The sequence below is a fragment of the Microtus oregoni genome, unplaced genomic scaffold (genome assembly GCF_018167655.1).
Source record: "Microtus oregoni isolate MIOR12 unplaced genomic scaffold, Mior012 000007F_ref0000211, whole genome shotgun sequence".
In the NCBI taxonomy this organism is placed as follows: Eukaryota; Metazoa; Chordata; class Mammalia; order Rodentia; family Cricetidae; genus Microtus; species Microtus oregoni.
The window spans coordinates 45,572,213-45,588,018 of NW_024543066.1; the positions used below are offsets into that span (position 1 = coordinate 45,572,213).

General features: G+C 51.0%; 1 protein-coding gene across 1 annotated transcript in view; it reads left to right on the forward strand.

Moving 5' to 3' along the window:
* The first annotated feature begins 7,917 nt into the window (after window positions 1-7,917).
* Lrfn2 (leucine rich repeat and fibronectin type III domain containing 2) overlaps window positions 7,918-15,806 on the forward strand; it is a 166,144-nt gene continuing 158,255 nt past the window's right edge. Inside the window, exon 1 of the mRNA XM_041656312.1 lies at window positions 7,918-8,489. The gene's annotated coding sequence lies outside the window, so the exon portion shown is untranslated. The remainder of the gene's footprint in view (window positions 8,490-15,806) is intronic.

Here is a 15,806-nt window from a genome sequence, read left to right on the forward strand (position 1 = left end):
TGTAGTAATTCAGATCCAGGGCTGGCCAGCACTGTGGAGCATAAGATGGGGCCACAACCTGTATTTCCGTTCCTCGTGTCTTTCCCACTTCAGAAACGCCAAGGCTGTTGTATTAGATTAAATTGAATTATTGTCCCACTTGGGACCAGAAAGAGCCTGGCTTCTACTCAGTTCTCCAAGTTCCTTTGAAAGAGAAACCAAGGGCTTGATTAAGGAATGGAAAGAGTCTTGTAGCCAGTCCCAGTTCCTAGGGCTATAAATCTCCTGGGTGAACGATGCTGAGGCAGGGACATAAATGACAATGGCTATGCTTCCACAGTTGACTGGATTATAAAACAAACCACACACTTATGACTATATGCTCCAAACAAGCCATAAAAGAAAGCAGAGAGACGCAAAGGAGGAACAGGAATGGAGGGAGGGGGATTTGCTCTGTCCACTTTGGAGTCTGAATTGGTGATTTTTTTTCCCCTGGTAATTCTCCTTCAACGAATGCATTCCAGAGGAAGGCAGACCTAGTGTAGGCTCCAGAGTATTGAGACCAGTGCTTGCTTCGGCAACACATATACAGAGTATTGAGACCATAATTTTAGGATTAACAACATAGTTTCATTGGTATGGAGCTTTCCACACAGTCCTGGAGACCTGAGTTCCATCCTTGGTATCCAGTTAAGGTAGAAGTAGAGAACCTACAAACAAACAAAGATATTTACAGACCTCCACACACACACATGCATGCATGCACACACACACACGCACGCATGCATGTGCACACATACATGAACACATGCACACACACACACACGCACACACACCAAAACCAGAAATGTTAGAATTGAGGCTTTGCTCCCCACCACTCCCTGATCAAGCCACTTACTCAGCCTCTGTGTCTTTTCTCCATGTGCAGATGACAATACCTGTTTCATTCTTACTGAGATCCAGAGTGATTGTTATCTGGGGTGGAGAATGATTTTGAATTTGGCCTAGTGCTCTTACTGTTGGGTGTCTCATGGTGAGGAAGGGAGGGAGCAACAGGGGAATCTAAAGAAGCTCTGGGGCAATAATGGAGAGTGATTCTCTCTGGATGTGCTTATCACTCACCATAGGCCACACCCTTTGCTGTTGTGTTTCCATGGTTGAGTACTCCCTGGCAGGAGACTGGCCCTCAACATACCTGGCTGGTCAATGTTACCAGAGTGTACCATGGGGCCATGGAAGTAGATGAAGTCTGTGGTCTCCAGTTCTGCTTTGAATGTCTGTTTACCGTGTGTGTGTGTGTGTGTGTGTGTGTGTGTGTGTGTGCAGGCTAGGGTGGTCGGTCAGTAAGCTTCAGGTCTGTATTCACTTCCCCAGCACTGGGATTACAAACACATGCTACCATGCAGATTTTTAATACCGAATTCAAATCCTCCAGCATAAACAGCAAGCATGTGACCAGCTGAGCCATCTCCACAGCTTTGGAATGCTGATTCTTCATTGCTCTTTATTGGTTCTCAGAGACTGTCATCTGAGAGATGAAGAAACTGAGTTTGAGAGAGAACAGTTGTCCAAGGTCCAGAAAGAAGGTTCTAGGGCCACTAGCGTTCCTTCCAATGCTAGTTTTACACCAACCCAAATTCTATAATATTCTAGGAGGTCATCTGCTTGTGTGGCTCTTTGGTGTGGAAGAACATTTGGTCACCTCAGGTTTGTCTTTGTCCAGCATTCCTGACTCTTCGGGCTGTGCAGGTGTTCCCTGCTAAGCATATCGAGACTAAAATTAGAAAGTGGGACATGATGGTGCTTGGGACATGGACCCAAACTTCTTAGTTTAAAATCCTATTCACTGAGGTTAGAGAGATAGCTCAGAGGTTAAGAACACTGATTGCTCTTGCAAAGGACCTGGGTTCTGTTCCCAGCACCAGCATGGGGTATTGCAACTTTCTATTATCATAGTTTTAGGGGACCTGTGCATCTAATACCTTTTTTTGCCTTTGTGGGTATTTCACACACATGATGTATTTACATATATGCAAACACTCATTTACATAAAATAAAATAAATGTTGTTTAGAAAGAAAATATAAATCATTGGTTAACAGCGCTAATCTCTCAATGCCAGTATGTTACTTATCTGGCCTTCGGTGTCTCTGGGTACAAAATGGAGATAGCGTTCTATTTCAGGGAACAGTTATGCCAGACTGGTGACAGGAGCACCATGAGATGTCTTGGTAAATGGCAAACAGAAGATTCAGTCTTGATGTGTGTTCTTTTTCTCCAGAAGGAAACATCACCTTCTCTTTCCTTCTCTCTTCCACACAATTGAACAAAGGGCTCAGTAGTATGAAGACCAACCTCAGTGCAGACACACGCATCTGCTACTTGCTCATGATGCTCCAGCAATGATCCAAGATTCCGTTAGCTCAGACTCAGGACTGGGGACAGAAGCAGCAGAGGGAGATCACTGGGCCTAAGATGGGAGGGGTAAACAGAGCTGCAAGATAAAAAGCAAACTGGATTTAGAAAACAAACTCAAGCTAATGGCTGTAGGTGGTGTTAGTCATTCTGTTATGGAATTGAGGAATACATATGCATACTAATCAGAATTTATTCTGGCTGCTTCTCACTACACATGGGGAAAGGGAGAAAGAATAAAAGATAATCAGCAAGCAGGAAAATGTCCAGAAAACTGAGCCCTGGGCCTCAGCTCATAAGGACACAAAATTTCTCACAGGCCCGTGGGCTAAACTGGGTTTGCTACCTGAATGGGGTACTAAGAATGAAGGACCAGATTCCAACTTCCAGTCCATGGACTATGTGTGAAAGGAGACCCTGGAGCCTGTAACTGGGTTTTGAGACCTGGGTGTGGTGCACACATATACACAGGTGTGCCTAATATGTGTGCCTATGTGCATAGTGATCAGAGGACTACCTTGGTAGCTTTCTTCAGAAACTCCTTCCTTCCTTCCGTTTTTCCTTCCTTCCTTCCTTTTCTCCCCCTCCTCCTCCTCTTGCTCTGCTTCTTCTTCACCAGACAGAGTCTGTCATTGGTCTGTAATTCTCCTAGTAGCCTGGGTTAGGTGGCCAGTGGATCCCAGGGATCCGCCCATCTCCAGCTCCCAACACTGGGGGCACAAATGTAGGCCATCATGCTTAGCATTGTAAATGTGGTTTCTATGGACTGACTTTGGTTTCTCATAATACCTTACTGACTGGGTCCTCTCTCCAAGCCCCGTGTCCCAGAAGGCCTCCTGCTCCCCAGCCCACAGTTATTCTTCAGGCCTGTGGGCTGAGGGAAACTCAGGAGGAGCCTCAGCAACCTCTGGGATTCCAGGCTTCACTCTTTCCTCACAGGGCATATTAAAGCAAATAATCTCCACCCTGTGATCCAAAAAGCCCGGGCATCTGTCCTCCCAGCTAACCTGAACCTCTCTGAAAGAGTACAGACCAGACAGTGCTGTGTAGATGACGGCCGTTACTGTAGAGTAGAGGAACGGTTGCTCTCAATGGTGAGTGCTGTAGATGAGTTACATCACTACAGAGCAGAGGAACGGATGCTCTCAATGGTGAGTGATGTAGATGAGTTACATCACTACAGAGCAGAGGAACGGATGCTCTCAGTGGTGAGTGCTGTAGATGAGGAACATCACTACAGAGCAGAGGAACGGATGCTCTCAGTGGTGAGTGCTGTAGATGAGGAACATCACTACAGAGCAGAGGAACGGATGCTCTCAATGGTGAGTGCTGTAGATGAGGAACATCACTACAGAGCAGAGGAACGGATGCTCTCAATGGTGAGTGCTGTAGATGAGGGACATCACTACAGAGCAGAGGAACGGATGCTCTCAATGGTGAGTGCTGTAGATGAGGGACATCACTACAGAGCAGAGGAACGGAAGCTCTCAGTGGTGAGCGTGCCTGCCAGGCCATGGTGTTGCTTTGCATTTGAGGCGGTCTTTACATTATTTCTAAAGTCCCTGTAACAAAGTAGCTTTTCCTGAGGGGTGTTTTACTTCCAGGTGATTGACATGTTAGTTTGGGCTGACTCTCACAAAAGGGGCAATGGTAGATCCTTGTTCTTGATTAGGAAATACCCTGGTATGCAGTAAAGTCATGGGATTTGGGGCTTCTGAGGTCACATTTAGATAGTCACCTATAAGAGACATTCTGGTCAGTTCAGGATGTCACACTTCTTTCTGGTTCAGAAAAAGGACTAGGGTCTCTTTCTTTGGCTCAGCAATTGAAGTCCTACAGTGTCAGTCTGGGGAAATGTGCTTACAGCTTATATAGCCCAGCCCGAGAGCCACAGGATGCAGACAACAAAACAAGACAAGGAGGAGCCCCCGGGAGAGCGGGTGGCTGCTGGGAGTAGGAATGAGCCTAGAGCTTCTCCTCATTGGGCTTGCGGTCATACTAAGGAATGAAGGGCAGCTTCAATGTCCATCAGGAAGCACAGAAGTGTAGAGGCGTGCTTGCACACATCAAATGGCCCCTGCCAGGTGGGCATTCTCTGGACATTCATTTATGGGTCTGTGTAACAAGAGAGGCCTGCTTGTTGGGGTTTCTGTCCCACCTGGCACCCCACAGCCAGCAAATCCCAGAGAAAAATCACACAGAGATCTCCATAAGTTATAAAACTGATTGGCCTATTAGCTCAGGCTACTTATTAGCTCTTGTAGCTTATATTAACCCATTGTTCTTATCTATGCTAGCCACATGGCTCAGTACCTTTCTCAGCCAGGCAGGTTACATCTTGCCTCTCGGTGGTCTGGGCAGGAATGGGGGGAATGGGTTTACTTCTTCCCAGAATACTCCTGTTTTCCTTGCCCCACCTCTACTTCCTATCTGGTTGACCCACCCACACTTCCTTCCTGGCCAATCAGCATTTATTTAAAACATGATTGACAGAATACAGACAATTCTCCCACACCAAGTCTGCATTTCAGTATCTTAGCTCTGAAATCATCAAGCACTTACAAAGGAACTGAAACATATTTATATGTTTAGCACAGTGATTCCAGGCCAGGAGGTCCAGCCTGGGCAAAGGAACAGGAAAACGGGAGAAGACTGAAGTTTAAACCTGTTCAGCACAGGGCTATCCAGAAGAGTGGGGGTGGAGAAGAATCCATTGTCAGGTGGCTTATATGCCACCCCCCCCACACACACACACAGTGATGGAGTGACCTTTGGTTACCCCTGACTAACATCTGTGGTCAGTAGCCAGGCAGCTGCTTTTATGAACTTTCTGGGCTTGCCCAATGAGCCAAGAAACCTTCATTGGGCTTTTCATGATCCCTTCGGATTACCTCCTGCTGAGTTAGTTTTCCATGGACAAAGGTGGCTGCAGAGGTTAGCTCCTCATTTCCTACATGCTTACAGGGCCTCCCCCATCTTCCAAGGATATGACACATCTCTTCAACACATGAATGTTGAAGCTCCTTTAAGGGAAGAGATTCGCTGTGCCCATTACTCCTCACAAAGCCACAGTGAACTTACAGGGCACCCAAGTCCAATCCCTAAACTCACTTTATGCTGAAGCAAGCACACCTGAGTTATTCTCTAAGTGAATCGCTATCCAGGTCCTGTCTCTGTTAGAGAAACCACATTGCTGTGTTCGCTGAAAAATGTCCAGGAATAAAGTCCGCCTAGCTTTACCCTGTTCCCCTAACATACACACACCAGGGATGATATCCGCCTAGCTGTGCCCTGTCCCCCAAACACACACATACACACCGGGGATGACATCCGCCTAGCTGTGCCCTGTCCCCCCAACACACACACACACACACACACACACACCAGGGATGATATCCACCTAGCTGTGCCCTGTCCCCCCAATACACACACACACACACACACACACACACACACACACACACACACCAGGGATGAAGTTTACCTAGCTGTGCCCTGCCTGCCCTCCACACCAGGGATGAGGTCCTCCTTGCTGTGCCCTGCCCCCCACCTTTATTATTTTCTTTCACACCCCCAACTCTGTCTCTGTGCCGTTCTGGTCTGGTCCTACCTTTGTTCACTCTTCCACCCTTATCCTTTGATGGACGGCCCAGTTACAAGCAGCCTATCCTTCGGCCCCTCCTCCTCGGTGGAATTCAGAGGTTAGATCAGGGTGTAAGTCCTCTTTGCACTCTAGCCACTTTAAAAATTGGTCTTTTAAAGCTGGGCAGTGGTAGAGCGTGTCTTTAATCCCCACACTCAGTGAGTTCAAGGCCAGCCTGATCTACCAGAACTAGTTTCAGAACAGCTATGGCTGTTACAGAGAAACTGTGAAAAAACCAAGACAAAATAACAAACAAAAAAATTAGTCTATCTAATCTCACTCTTTAAATTGTTATGCTCATTATAATAAATTTACTAATTATGACACCGCAAAGCAGGTAAACAAAGAAGGCTCTCTGCAGCTCACTTCCTGCCCTCCCCTTCTTTATTCACACTCTGTTCCTACTCCTTCCCTTCCTCTCTCCCTGCTCCTCCTGCCTCTTTTCAGGAGTCAACTTGTGTCTCTCCAGGGCCCCACCTGTCACACCCTGGAGCTGCATCCTAGCTATGCCCTTTCTCTCTCGGGCATCCCGGAATCTTTCCAGGGAAGGCTTGTCTTCAAGGAACTCTGTGACTTGCCAATCTGGCAGTTTCCTTGGGTGCATCTCAGGAGGATGCCCTGCACATGAGACCTACCTGGCCGCTTGCACCTCGGTAGGTATGCACCCAGCTGGGTACCCAGACAGGCAAGAGACTGGATCTTTCATACAGCTGTGTCCATTTGAGCCAGTTCTGGATCACAGAGCCTTCCACATGCCACATGTGCCTCCCTGTGGGTAAGTGGGACAGGTGCACGGAACAAGTGAGCCATCAGGAGAGCAGAGATGAACTGAAGCATGCTCTTTGCCCTTGGCATTAGCAGCTGGAGCAACAGTGGGACTCCCTAGTTCACTTCCTCCACAGGGAAAGACACACGTGGCACTCCTCTTCAGAGCCCAGAGGGCCATCTCCCAGTCTTCTCTTCCCTAGGAACTAGCCACGGATAGCTCAAAGACCACTGAGACTCTGCTGCACCAGCTTTGTAATTCTAAGCCTACAGCCGATCCAGAGTGAAGACTCCACTACCTACCACGTGCCTTAGATATTCCATTTGAATCTGGGGCCTCGGGTTCTTGCTATGTCACGTGTATGGTGGAGAAGGAGGAGAATGTGCTGGGCGGTCCAAGAAGCGCTTCCAGGTACCGTTCGCCTGGACACAGTCTTAAAATGTTCGAGGGAAAGTCTGTTGTGAGTGCATGCACCGAGCGCGTGTTGCCATGGGTCCCTGACTAAACTGCAGGATCCTAGCTGGGTTCGGGGCTGGGTGGGCGCGATCCTCCCATCGCCACCCCCACCCTCAGCTCCGGGCCAGCATGATCGGGTATTCCTCCGGCAGGCGGCAGGCTGGCGGCTGTGTGCTAGGCTCTCTCCTCAGGAGAGGCGGCAGCATGGGCTCGAATTGTCCGCGGAGATAGCCTTGCGCAGGGGCTTCGGTGTCACTGCGCCGCGGATCAAGCTGGTACTCCGAGTTCCTGGGGCTTATGGCCCTGCTAGACTGCAGCTTCAGCCCATTTACCCCGCACCAACGGCTTAGGAACCACGGATTCCCCGGGTGTGGGTCCGTGCTGAAGCAGGTGCTGGGGTCCGGAGCTACTGCAGCTCCGCAGGCGGCCACTGGGGGCTGCAGTGCCGGAGAATCCGGCAGGGACAGTACGCTCTACCGCCGGGTCCTGTGGCGCCTTGAGTCTCTAAGGCTGTCTGCACCGCTGTCTGCAGCTGCCTGCACAGCCCTCGCAGCATCATCCCGATTCGTGCGTGCGATCACTCCGTGTGTGTGTGTGTGTGTGTGTGTGTGTGTGAGAGAGAGAGAGAGAGAGAGAGAGAGAGAGAGAGAGAGCTTGTGCGCGCGCACGCGTGGGGGGAAGTGTGCATGCGGAGAGTGCGGGGGAGTGTGTTTGTGTGTGTGCGTGTGGGTGTGAGTGCCTGGCTCCCTCTCTCTGACACACACACACACACACACACACACACACACACACACACACACGGCAGGCTCGTCTGAACTTGAAGACATTCCACATTCCAAGAGGCTGCAGGTTCCTGGGGATGCCGGGTTTCTTCAATCAGAAAAATCTTAACCTCGTCTTCCTAGAAGGGATTATCTTTTCTTTCCTTTTCGCCCTTTATTATAATTATTATTATTTTTTTAATCTGGAAGAGGAAAGCACAAGTTGTACTCCCCCTCCCGCCTCTTCTTGCTAAATGCCATGGATATAACTGATTAAGCTGCTCAGGGCTCTCCCCGTTTGGATGGTCCGAGGCCACCATCTGCCTGCCTTCGCTGGATCGCTGGAGTGGAGAGCTTAGCGTGAGACTGTCTCGGGCCAGGAAGGATGCGTGGCCGAGTCAGGGATCCCGGGCGCCCTGCGGAGCCGGCCTCGGAGCCTCCCAGCCGCGGGTAGATGCCGCCTTGCCCAGGTGAGTGGCTGTCACTGCTGCGTCTTGGCGATGCTGGGTTGACCGCGGGAGATGGGCGCAGGGATGTGCGCACCCGGAGAAACAGGGGAACTTTGCCTCTTTTCCTGCCTCAATTGAGGACTTCCTCCGTCCTGGGTACTGGTGTGGAAGACTTCTCTCTTTCAGCCATCCTCCTTTCTGGTGTTTTGATTATGTGTGTGTGTGTGTGTGTGTGTGTGTGTGTTTGTGGCGAGGGGTGAAACTGATAGGGACCAGAGAGAGCGGGTCTGGGTGAGGCTTCAGTCCCAGTGAGGCTTGGAAGTCGGAGGAAGAGACTCCAGCTTCCTACAAAGGCAACCCCTGAATGAAGAACTTTGCCGCCAGACCACTCTGTTGCATCTTAGCACATGCCAGGCCTGGCTAGGATGTTGCTGGGTTCTGGGTGAAGGCGCTGGGGTGTTCCAGAGCTGAATGCCTGACCGGGGTGGGGTGGAGATAAGCGAGAGGTTGATGCAGTGCCGTGGAGGGGAGGGAGGCATGGTTGCCATTTGAGGAGGCAGTCAGGACAGGAGCAGGGACCCTATCCTGGCCTCAGGCAGGTCTTACCAAGATAAGGAGGACTGTGTATGTCCGCAAGGCTTGGGGCAATAGAATGCCATGATGAAGCAATATGTAAGCTAGCATTAGCCATGCCCAGCTTGGTAGATCTCTGTCTCCCACCCTGCCCTGCCCTGCTTCTGACGCTGGCCTGAACAAGGAGGACTGAGAACCACAGACAGCTCCCGGGAGGAGAGCAGTGCCTTGCTTCCCCTCTTCCCCACAGAGTGCACAAAGACAGAAGCATTGGGTTCCAGGGAGAGGAGACCAGACAGCCAGAGCTGGAGAGACAGAGAAATGAGAGAGGGAGGGAAGAAGGGAGGGGAGAGAGAGAGAGAGAGAGAGAGAGAGAGAGAGAGAGAATCAGACAGAGCTTGCAGAGGAACTAAGCACGACTCATGCCAAGTGCACTCAGAAACAGCTGCAGACAGACAGACAGACACCTGCAAGGAGAGGGCCTGTTAGTCTGTCCTCGAACCTGGAGTTCCAAGCATCATTGTAGATCCTTCTATCCTGGTTAAATCAGTGGTGTGTGTGTGTGTGTGTGTGTGTGTGTGTGTGTGTCTTGAGAAGCTGGGGTAGGGAAGAAAGTACCTCCATCCTAGTGGAGTTCCAGGCTCCAGCGCAGAGGTTTAAAGTGGGCTGTTACACTTGGGTGGGGGCCTAATGGGAACTGGTGCTTGTGCATTGGGGATGTAGGCAAAATAGGAGCAAAAAAACTGAGGTTGTGTGCCATGTCTTGGGTTCAGAGAGGTTTTAACAGCCAAGCCATGCAGCCTGGTGGAGAGGACCTGCGGGAGCGGGGGGGGGGGGGGGGGCATCAGAAGCTGAAAAGGGAGAGGTTGGGTGAGGAAGACCTAGGCTTGAAGTGTCTAGCTTCGCGAATCCAGCGCTGCTTGCTCCTGCCCTCCTGCCAACTGTGTCGCATCTGCTCCCCTACCTTGGGCAGAGGTTAGAGTTCTGTGGCCACTCTTTCTCCTTCAGGCCTCCTCCCATGCTCTGCTGAAAGCCCTCCTTCCTAGCCTTCCCGCTCGAGTTGTTGGTCTAATTTCTGCCTCGGAAGGAAGGCAATTCCTCACCTTCTTGCCCTCAACCCAGGAAACACAAGCAGCAAACAGAGCATTTCTGGTGCAGTCTCTAGTGATGCTCTTCAGGAGGAGAGCTCCCGGTGGCAGTTCCGGGGGCAGGATAGGTTCTGCCAGGATCAGAAGGATGCTGGCTGGGATTCTGTCTTTCTTTGAAGGCCCAGCAATGCGAGCAGGGAGCATTGAGAGGCCAGGTTGAGGAGGTACAGGATGGGAATAGGTACGTAGACGGTGGTGGGGATGCTCTAAGATCCTATGGCCCTGATTTGGCTCAAGAGAGAGTCTATTTTCTTATACTTTCTCCTGCTTCAAAGTGAAATCAAGACTCGGGGATTCTGGCTTCCAGCTGCTGGCATGAAGGGTGGAGCGCGTCTGTGCTTTTTATCTTCCTCTCCTTGTTGTTCGGGGTTATGTAGAAACTTCCAAGCTCCCAGGCTGGGGGTGGGGGTGTCTTCACAGGGACAATTGGGAGTCGATGTTAGAAGTAGAATCCCCTGGCCTGAAGCAAGGGTGAGCACAAGGACCGGCCCTACAGGAGTTACACTCTAGTGGGAGAGGCTACCAGACAAGAGCAGAGAAACGGAAAAGGAAACACACACACACACACAGAGAGAGAGAGAGAGAGAGAGAGAGAGAGAGAGAGAGAGAGAGAGCTGGACTCTGAGCCAAGGCCCTTGTGGATTTCTTTTGCAAAGGAAGGAGAGGCAGAGTTTTGTCACATACTGGGATACAAATTAAATGTGTATAGACTGGGTTCAAATCCAGACTCTGCCAAAACTTTGTTAATCCACATGAGACTAATAGTCTCACCCCCATGAAATGAAATAATCACATACATCAGGCAAATGTGTGCTGACCCATGTTTTTCTGGCAAGCTCCATCCCTTTCTTAGATTCTGATGACTACTCTATCCATAGGAGAAAGAGACTCGGGGGATAGGAGGACGGTGCCTCTGCTTCCCTCCCCACTCAGGAAGCTCTCCAGAAAACTTTAGGATGGATTTAAAGACATCAGTTTCCCCTCTGGGGCCCTGAACCTGTTTCTCTTTCTCCATCTTCTGGTCATGGTCATTTGTTCAGAAAGCTAGGCTCTGTGGTTTGTACGTTTCATTCCTTACCTTTGCCTGCCTGAGGCTCTAGTGTGAAACACGCACCCTCCTCCCTGCAGGCCCTGCACCTTCCTCCTTGCAGGCCCTGAACCCTCCTCCCTCCAGCACCTGCATCCTCCTCCCTCCACCCCCTGCCTTCTCCTCCCTGAAGGCTCTGCACCCTCTTCCCTCCAGCCTGTGCACCCTCCTCCCTCCAGCCTATGCACTCTCCTCCCTCCAGCCCCTGCCCCTTCCTCCCTGCAGGCCCTGCACCCTCCTCCCTCCACCCCCTACCCCTCCTCCCTCCAGCTCCTGCCCCTTCCTCCCTGCAGGCCATGCCACCTCCTCCCTCCAGCCCTTGCTCTCTACTTGCTCAGCCTCCCGCTCCAACTTGTCCATCCTCTGTGTATTCCATGTGTTCACCAGCACACCTCATGTCTCTCCCCTTTGAGACACTCTTGTTATGTAGCTCAGGTAAGCTTCCTACTTATGATCCTTGTGCTTTAGTTTTCCAAGTGCTGGGTCCCAGGTGTGCACCTGGCGGTAAAGTGACATTAGAGCATGCACCCTAAAGCTCAGCCCTGCCTCTGGCGGTGAATCGGGCCTGCATGACTAGAAACAGACACTAGACAGTGAGGACAGCCCCCAAACTGTTGGCAGGATGCCTGTGGAGGGCAGTGTGGTGAGTGCCTGGTTCCAGTCAGAGGCCCTTCCTTCCTCTGTCTCCTGAATGATGTGTAAGGAGGCCCACCCTTGTCCCCCAAGGCCTGTTTTCTGATGTTAGGACTCCCTCTAAAAGTTGACTCCTATGTCAGCAAAAGGTCAAAGGTTGACCCAAGGCTGGGCATTGAAGGTGGACATCTCTGAATTAGGTTCTTGTGGGCCTGCCCTTACCATCAGGCATCAGGCCTTGCGGTGACCACTGGGCCTTTTGGGGACAGAAAAGTCAAGGTTGCTGAGGAAAGCCATCTGGTCCAGATTGCTCATGGGAACTAGAGCAGACAGCTGGGAAGGGACACACACCAGCAAGTACATCAGGTGGCAGTCACTAGAGGACACAGGGGTGGCCACTGCTTCTCTGTCTTCTTCCGCCGTCACCCCTGAAAGGACACTTTGTTGAAACTCCCCTCGTCATTTGTCCCACGTGATTTAAATCCTACAGGTGTACAGTTGTCCTTCTACACTGGGCACATACTGGGGTTTATAAATCACAAGAGGAGGGGTTGTGTTTATTACTTTTTTGTTGCCTCTCCATCCAAAAAGTCAAGAAGTCGTTTCCCCTCTTGAGGGCGATATTGTCTCCACAGAGCCTGCATGTCTTAGGGCTCACAGACAGAAGCAAGGGATGTGGATTCATAGATCCAGGGGCAGGGGCTCACAGGCAGAAGCAAGGGATGCTGATTCATAGATCCAGGGGCAGGAAGAGCCAGAAGGTGCTAGAGGACAGGTTCCTGGTACCCAGAGAGTCACTGGGAGCTTCTCAACCATCAAAGCCGCATCCCCCACACAGTAGGAGTCTCAGATGGAGATGGGAGGTGGGCTAGGATGCTCTGCCCTACAGCACAAGTCTTTTGAGCAGTAGTCAGAAGATAAGTTCAGAAGCCAAAGGTCAGAGATAGGAACATCCCATCCCTAGCTTGTTGCAACACCGAGGCTGGAAGTGCAAGTGGCTTAAGGAGCTTTCCTGAAAGGTTCAGGCTGTGCTCTATGGCTCCATGTCTGTGCTTTTCCTCTCCTTGTGTGGTAAGACTGTGCAGAAGAAGGCGTGAGAGACCTGCAGAGGAGACACAAGGCTGTGGCCTGGCTTCTGAGCCTCAGATAGAGCCTCGGATAGAGCTCGGTCCTGCCATTCGGAATATCCTCACAAGCCAAGGTACTGGGAACCCAACCAACATGAGGACCCAGGAGGTAAACTGAGTCAGAGAATGAGGAGCAAGCCTGCGTGCCTGTAATTCACCTCTCTGTGCATTGTCTGTAGTAATGACTAATTACTAATGACCGCCCCGTATTTACAGTGATGGCCAGGGGCAGGAGGGCTCAGCACGTTACTCTTCATTATCCTCTAGCCATCACGATCCACCCAGTGCAGCTGTACCCAAGGCACGACAGTGGTGGCAGGGACCTGGACATCCCTCTGGATCCCTCTTCCTCTGCAGCTCCCTCCCAGACCTCTCTTTTCCTCTTCCCAGGGGATCAAAATCTCCTTCTTGCCCTAGATCATATTTCTAATAAAAACCCTGTGAAGGATGAGGGGTGTAGCTCAGTTGGTGGAGTGCTTGCCCAGCATTCTCAAAGCCCAGCATTCCTCTCTAGCACCCACTAAGCAGTTTGATTGCACACTGCTGCCATTGTAGCACTCAGAAGTGGAGGCAGGAGGATCAGAAGTTGTTGGCTACATACTGAGATCAAAGCCAGCCTGAGCTACATGACATCCTGGGAATGCACTATGAAGTCAAGGCTAGCCTGGGCTACGTGACACTCTGGGAACGCATTATCTCCTGGTCTCTCTTCTATTGTCTGGGGCTCGTTTCCTATTCTTATTCTCCAGAGCCCACAGTGTTCTTCCCAGACACCCCTCCATGTTCAGTAGCTGCTAAAGACTGGGGACAGAAGTGCACCCTGTAGAGGGTCTTGCTTCAGAACAGCTAAAACGAGGCAGCATTGTGGCATGCTCTGGTCCCCAACATCTGCCGTGTTTGTAGAAACTTGAGGAATGGACTTAAGTCCAGTACTGAATATGAAAGACAGAGAAAGAGGGGGAGAGAGGAGAGAGAGAGAGAGAGAGAGAGAGAGAGAGAGAGAGGGAGGGAGAGAGAGAGAACAAACCTGGGTACATATGCAGTGGTGCAGCTCCAGTGGGTGATGACTGCAGGTCACCCTAACAGCAAGTGCCCTGAGCCCCGAAAGACTCTGCTTTGAAAGTTAATAAGTTGTGCATTCTCGCCTGATCCTGGTTGTCCCTGTAAACACGGGCCAGGAAGCCCCACAGAGCAGACGAGTTACAGAGGATGTGCAGAAAGCATGCCTAACCTTCAAAACTTTCATAGACCCCTGAAAATGCCCAGCAAGGGCTAACGGCAAGCCTTGAAAGATCCTGGAGACCTAGGTGAACAAAGGTGACCCCTTACTATGATTCCCCTGTAAGAATCAACTAGAACACCCAGGAGGGTCTGGGGGCAGCAGGACAAGAAGTAGGTGGTTACCTGAGGTCATGGAGGAGAGAAAGGTTAAAGGTCTTCCACAGGATAATGACTGGAGGGTTGGTTATTGAGAACTCTCTGGGGTCGGCAAAGCCTAGAGTGAGCTTCCTGCCAGTAGGACACTTGCTGAGGGACCTGGGCCATTTCTCTACCTTTTTGCCCTCAACTACAAAATGGGGTCTGGCTGTTCTCCCAAGATCCTCCTGGGTCAGATCACTTATCTTCTTTGTTTGTTTCTGACACAAGGTATGAATATCTGACTGTCCTAAAACTCACTCTGTAGACCAGGCCGGCCTCAAACCCAGAGGTCCACCTGCTTCTGCCTCCCGAGTGCTGGGATTAAAGGCGTGGGCCACCACACTCAATCTGCTCAATAATCTTTTTTTTTTTTTTTGGTTTTTCGAGACAGGGTTTCTCTGTGGTTTTGGAGCCTGTCCTGGATCTAGCTCTTGTAGACCAGGCTGGTCTCGAACTCACAGAGATCTGCCTGCCTCTGCCTCCCGAGTGCTGGGATTAAAGGCGTGCGCCACCACCGCCCGGCTTCTGCTCAATAATCTTTTGATTTATAAGTTCATGAACTGCTGCTTCAGAGCCAAGGTTCCTCTGCTGACCCATTTCAGCCCCAGAGTGATGGAGCTGGGGCCTGTGACCTCTCTCTCATCCTCTTCTGCCAGCCAGCACTGGTCAAATGCTTCTCTTGGCTTGGTGCCCTCCTCTGACAGAGTTCCCCTTAAAGGCCCAGCCTCTAGGGTTGAAGCTGAGGGAGGGCATCTCCTTTCTTGTTGACTCAAGTACACACAGTCACACACTCACATTGAAATACACCCACCTACAGATGTACAGACACTCACATCTGCATGCCCAGGTACACATAGAAACGCACATACACATGTGCCTGCTCCTGCACACCTCTGTACACACCAGCACACACAGGCATACTCCTATATTCTAATGTTCTGAGAGCACCACCACTGCTCAAAGAACAGCCTTGCGGTTTCCACACCTCACACTCACACTGCAGGCTGGAGGAAGCAGCCACACTCTGCACTGATGCGGGAAGTGGATGGAATGGAAGCAGGGGAAGCAGGCAGCAGAGTGCACACAGGCATGCGGATTTCTCGTCACTGCAGAGAGTCACAGCGCCTGTTCCCCTTTGAACCTAAACAGAGAAGCAGGGAGCTTATATTCTATTCCTGGGCAAGTGATGGGAAGGGAAACTGGGACCAGCGAGATCTCACTGGGTGGTAGTCCTGGCCCTGGAGGTCTCCTCCTTGTGGTGCAGGACGTATGTTCCTTCCCATGGTTGGCGGCCATTGTTCCTTCTTGGCTGTTGGTCTGCACCACCTCTACCTAAGGCAGAGAGGAGGAA